This window comes from Adiantum capillus-veneris, chromosome 7 (genome assembly GCF_014529385.1).
Source record: "Adiantum capillus-veneris isolate H3 chromosome 7, ASM1452938v2, whole genome shotgun sequence".
NCBI lineage: Eukaryota > Viridiplantae > Streptophyta > Polypodiopsida > Polypodiales > Pteridaceae > Adiantum > Adiantum capillus-veneris.
In genome coordinates this window covers 76774393-76780730 of record NC_140937.1, presented here as the reverse complement: position 1 = coordinate 76780730, position 6338 = coordinate 76774393, and the positions used below count along the sequence as shown (strand labels likewise).

At 44.0% G+C, this 6338-nt stretch overlaps 1 pseudogene; it reads left to right on the top strand.

Moving 5' to 3' along the window:
* The first annotated feature begins 597 nt into the window (after nt 1-597).
* Nucleotides 598-1496, top strand: LOC147454088 (uncharacterized; annotated as a pseudogene).
* The last annotated feature ends 4842 nt before the right edge of the window (nt 1497-6338 follow it).

Genomic DNA, 6338 nt, shown 5'->3' with positions numbered 1-6338 from the left:
AGATGCCAGCAAGATGTCATGTATACTTTTGTGGCACTTCAAGTGAATGCATACAGTCTTGAATTACACAAGTTGAGCATGAGATGATGCGACTTGCAATTGACAGTGATGTAGCAAAAGTTGTATTCGCTTCACAGGGCTTGTCTCATGATGCTTTTGTGTTCTTGCATGTGCTCCTGGACGAGTGGCGTTACAGCTGGTCAGCCTTGAAGGTCTCATTTCTAATTCACTATTGGAGCTTGGCAAAGCCTCAAAAATTCAATACAGGACTCCCTTGTCACTACTTTTGAATTACTACAAGGTGATTTTTGGCATATGTTGTGGAGTTTGTTTGAGGGAGACACTTGGGAGTCGGATCTGTATATCTTGTCCCTTATGGAGAGGTCGATGGTTGACATGGTGGAAGATTCATTTGTTACAGAGCCTATGCATTACGATGAGGAGGTTTTAGAAGATGGATATTGTAGCGATTTTGAGTCTGATGCATCTAGTTTTTTGAGTGAAGATGATTTATGTGATAGTGACTCACTTGATGATGCATTTGTTGATGAAGAGTCTTCCTGCAATGAATCGATGGTATTTGACTTGGCTCCATTCATGAGGGACATTAGATCTCTGAAAGAAAGATGGTTGGTGGGATTTGAAAATGCCGAGAGAGAGAGAGAGAGAGAGAGAGAGAGAGAGAGAGAGAGAGAGAGAGAGAGAGAGAGAGAGAGAGAGAGAGAGAGAGAGAGAGAGAGAGAGAAGCAAACTTTGGAATCCCTTAGGGGGAGTGAAGATAAAAGCATAGGAAAGGGAGAGCAGGGACTTGTCTCTTGTGAGGTGTGTGTGCAACCAGTTTAGCAGAGAAGAGTGAGGATGCTCCAGTTGAAGAGGCCGTTATGAGCTTTTGTGATGATGAGAGTATGTGTGAAGAAATGGTGCAAGTGGAGAGTTTGTGTAATGATGTAAGTGATGATATTGGTTTTTTTGACAGCCTCTTATCAGAAGCAAGTGTTGATGTATCCTTCTCTTTTACATTTGGTACTGGTATGCTGGAAGATGTTACTTATAAGTTTTTTGATCGTTTGCTTGATGAGAAAGTGCCTCTTGAGACGGTCATAGATGCTCTGAAGAATGGTAATACTTGTGCATATGTTGTGAATGTATTTGAGGGATTTGTATGCCTCTTTGCAGGCATGTATGCTTTTCAATGCCTCTTGAAGGCCACAACATTTTCTCATGATATTGTTATAAGTGCTTCCCAGGCCTTGGAATGCAATGTGGCTTATGTTGGCCCAACTACAGGTTTCTGTGCAAGAGATTACGAGGAGGGAAGTCTTATGATTCATATCCATGAGGATGACAAAGTTTATGATATGTTTTTTGGTGTGATATTAATGCATGGCAAGCTTTTGAAATTTTCTTGAGAGCCAGGTGGAGGTTTGGTTACTAATGTAATGCATGGAAGGCCAAGTTTTTATGTGTGGGATCCAGGTGGACTGAGCATCTACTAGTGTTGCTACTGAGCATGAATGCTCCAGCAGGCTAGGGGGCTCACAAACTATGATAGGATTTTTTTTGTTTGAAGTTTGCCGGCTCATGTATATATGGTATGCTCGCTTTTTCCACTTTTGAGTGTGTTACAATTGTTTGTACAGTGCTGGGCAATGCCAATTTTTAATATGTGCTCTTGTCTAATGGTTCAATCCTAGCATCTTGTGAGTATTTGTGATCAAACGAGTTGGCTTCATGTAAGTTTCTTCCTGTGTGCACAACTTGCAAGGATAGCCAATTATAATGGCGTCTCTTCTAGTACACCGTATGATTTTGGACATCTTTGGTTTCGGCATGTCGCATTGGCGAGTTCCACCCATGATGGTGAGCTTGCAAACTGCTATTGTGATGCCATGAGATTGCAGTTTCTATGGCTAAGGTCAGATGCTCTATAGTGGTGAGGAGGGAAAGGTCTTGAAGCTCGAGACCTCAAAAGGGGGAGGGTAGTGAGAACCAACCCTTGACTGGAATTTTTAAGGTGATTATGGAATCTAGATCAAAAAGAAAAGGGCCGTCTGCAATGAGCCGCCAAAGAGTTCGGAAAAGGGGCGACGACCTGCAAGAGAAAACCAAAAGCTTGAAGGGAGAGCTCCAAATCGAGCTCACAGGCTACAGCAGAGAGGCCATCAAGCTTGTATGTGAAGGGAGAGCAATGGATTGAAGGGTGTGGACAGGCTGCAGAAGCTGAAAGGGGAGCTGTCAAGGCTAGGGAGAATCAAGGCCGAGAGCCTAAGGAAGGAGGTCATCGAGCGGGGACAGTAGCTGCTTGATGCTTTTGATATAGCATTGCAAGAGGGTACCGCCATCTGGAGGGTGCTTGGATAGAGCTAAACAAGGGAGGTGCGCCAGAGAGAGGGCTGCAGAGAAGAGGTTGAGTCTGAGCTCACGAGGGGTGGAGGGAGTTTTAAAGAGTGGCCAATTGTGAGCATCATCGAGTAGCAGCAAGAGGAGCAAGAGGACAGTACAGGGAGCGGCCATGTTGGGGCCTTGCTCGGGCTTATCAAGCTCTGAGAGAGCTACAGAAAGACATGATCTACAGGTTGGGGTTGCCATATACGAGTTGCCCGAATAGAAAGGATGGTTGGCTGCGCTATCAAGAGGGTGCTCGAGCCTCGTTACTAATTGACACCTCCATTTGGAGGTGGGATCAATGGCTCACGATCACCGGTTGATCGTGACCGTTGGATTGCCTACGGAATGCAAAAGATTCCCTCTTTCTCAGATCCGGGACTTGAACCCACTACCCTCTCCCCCACGGGATTGACTCTAACCACTAGGCTAACGGACGCTCGTTGAAAGGCGTGTATGGGATAAGTTTATAGATCACGGCGTCGCGGACAAGTTTACACCTAGTTCACACCGAGTTCGCACTGAGTTCACACCAAATTTGGTGTGGTGTGTAGACCCTCCCCAGTTCACATCGTGTTCACGTCGAGTTCACACCAATTTTGGTGTGGTGCACATATCTCCGAGTTCACGCTTAGTTCACACCTAGTTTAATGTCGATCGAACGGCCTACTGTGGGCCATTGATCCCACCTCCATGGGGAGGTGTCATTTAGTGACGAGGGTGCTCGAGGTCAAAAACCTGCAGGGAGACAAAGCTGAGAGCAAGAGTTGGAGAGGCCTTCAAGGCTGCAGATAAGGCTGGGCGCTAGCCTTGGGGAGTGTGAAGAAAAATGCAGGAGAGAGCGCTGCAAGAGAGGGATCAATCATCAGTCCCGACTGAGCCTGAGCTCACAAGAGGCGAGAGTTGCAGAGCCGAGAAGAAAATTTGGGGGGCCACGTCATCCAAAAAAAGAGGCTGCAGGAGCTTGAAAGGCTACCAGCTATGTGGAGGGCCGTCACCTTCACATAAAGAAAAGAGGAGGTGCTGCAGGTCAAGGGCGGCCTGTAGGATATGCCGACTGGGCTGCATACGTCCAGGAGGGACTTGGAGGCCATTCAAGAGCACGGAGGACACATTTAAGAACGTGGTTTAAAGCAGGACTGTCAAGGCCTTATACCGAAGTAAGTTCATGATCACCATATCGAAGGGTGAGGGTCACAAGGCTGTTAGCTGTGCGTGGATGGATCACCCAACAAAGGGTAGGAGCTGCTCCCAAGAGTAAACTACCATGGCAGTTTGTACATTGCAAAGTTTACCTACTTGCCCATGTTCCCCTCTCATCCTCCACGCGCTATCATTGTTGACACATAGCTAGTGTATGCAGTGCACTTCTCCTTGTCTTCCTTGAGCTCTCGTTATATATATATATATATACTCGTGGGGTCACGCATTCTCATACTATCTCCAGACTCAAGTGCCCTCACCTACAGCCGGGTGATGCCAACAAGGGCCTTAGAATGATAGAAAGGCTTGAGCTCTACTATCTATTTGTATGCTTGACGATGTGGATGAGCTATTGAGAGGCAATATCTTGCTCTACCTTTTTTTTGTCATCGTGCTCCAAATCAGCCCTTATCTATGACCGACTTGATGCAAAATTTGATGTAGCATGACCTGATAAAAAAATTCCCTTAAATTCATCCGATTTCTAGTGCACATCGATGACCAACCGTTATAAGTAATTAACCTGGGTCAAGTCTCCCCCGTCCCCCCTCCCCCCAATAAATATGATATCCCCCTCCCTTATATTTAAGCTTGGGAGATAATTTATTAGGGGTCTGCTCCTAACTTATACACTTATGTAACTTGTAAAAAAAAACTTCCCTTGCACTTACGTAGTGTGGTAAGTTTTTCATAATGAATCCCCAGGTTACCGCTCTAAACCGCCCAAAGTTGCCCCTCGACCATACTCCAAAAGCCCCGTACAAAAGCCCAAAGATTAGAAAATTTCCATAGTCTTTATATGTTAACATCGGTTTATACAAATATAATGAATCTAGACTTATACAGGAATGCTAACATAGTCTTTATATGTTAACATCGGTTTATACAAATATAATGAATCTAGACTTATACAAATATAATGAATCTAGACTTATACAGGAATGCTTTTGTATTGGTTTCTACTTTATTCCTATCTTGAGTGTGATGTAAAGTGCTAGTCAAGTAATGTTTCAAGCAGTACAAAGTGCATGGTTAATTCTTTCAAGCGATTATCAAACATAACATGCCGATAAGTGCTAGAATGTGTCTATTTTTAGTATTGATAACTGATGTCAAGTGGTGCTAAGTGGTGGTAAAGTGCTAGAAATGTGTTATCAAGTAAAGCTTATTGGTGGTGATGTAATGGAATTGATATTTTATTATCTAGTGCAGCTGACATGTGGAAAAGGCTTAACCGATCAAAAGCCTATGTGAAAAGATATACATTTTATTATTCAAGTGCTCTTTATGAGCTTTGGCCATTTATGACAGGCCGGCAAGTTTATAATCACTTTGACCATTCAAAAAATTTATAAAGTAAATACGTGCAAGAGGGAAATGGCCACTCTTGCACGGGGGGAGATTGCACCTAGTGTTTGTGTCTTTGTTCTCTCCTCTCCTCTCTTCTCTCTTACGATGCCGATGTAGCACTCCGCTTTAGGAGGTGCACCTATTCGCACTCTTCTACAAAGAAACTGTCCACAGATAAAGAGAGAGTTATGGGATATGGTTACAACCTTGAAAAATAGCAAAGAGTACCTAATTGGTGCATGTGTGGTTGTAGAAACAGATTGTCTATCACTTCTTGGGATGATTACAAGTTGCTCAACACCATACATTGCTGCGTTGCGGTAGATTGCCTACATTAAGTCCTTAAATCCTGAGTTTAAGCGCATTGCAGGTAAAGACAATACACTGGCAGATATGCTATCAAGGGCAAGGTATGAAGATGAGTCATAGATGATTGACGAGGGAGATGGTGTGGGCACAAAGTTCTATTCTATCTCTCATGTCAAAGGTAACAATGTCTGCATGACTAATTCACTTGAATTGTTCTTGAAAGAGCTTTATGAAGGTGATTGGCTTCTTATTGGAAGCTACTTGAGTACTCTAGCAAAACATGATGATTGGTCTGAACAAGAATACATGAGGATACGTAGGAAAGCATATGGCTACTTTTTGAGGGATGGTTACTTGTGGAAGCATCCTAAACAAAAGGGTGTTACACCTCAATGGGTTATATGTAAAAAAGAGACTCAAGTAAAGCTCATGCAAGAGTTTCATGAGAGTCTATGGGTTGGACACAGGGGTGTGTGGGCAACCTTCTCCAAGTTGAAAGAAAAATACTGGTGGAAGGGTATGTATAAAGATATATCTTAATTTGTAAAGTCATGTGTAACTTGTCAAATGTATTCAAATGTCCAACATTGTGATGGATTGTACCCTACATATCCACTGGCCATGCACTATAAATGGGTTGTGAATCTAGTCACAATACCTTTAGGACTCTGGCAGATGAGATACTTAGTTCTTGCATGAGAGGACCTAACTAACCAGGTTGAAGGGCGAGCATTAAGAGCCACTACAACAAAAAAAGGTGTCATCGACGCCCCGCGTCGATATCTGCGTCGATATCTATGTCCCTGTGAAACTGTCGCTATTTGCGTCGATATCTGTGTGGAAAGGCTTTATTTGCGACGCAGATATGGACGCAGTTATAGACGCAGATAGCGACGCAGATATGGACGGATATATAGATGCATATATCGACGACCATAACAGAAAAAAAAATTCTTAGGCAGAGGGCAGGTAGCCTGGCCTGTGCCCAGTGAAAAGATGGACACAACCACCACAGCCAGACTTCCTGCCCTCTGCCCAAGAAAGCGAGCAGCACCAAAATCAACCGTGCTCCCGTAGAAATTTCGGCAGAG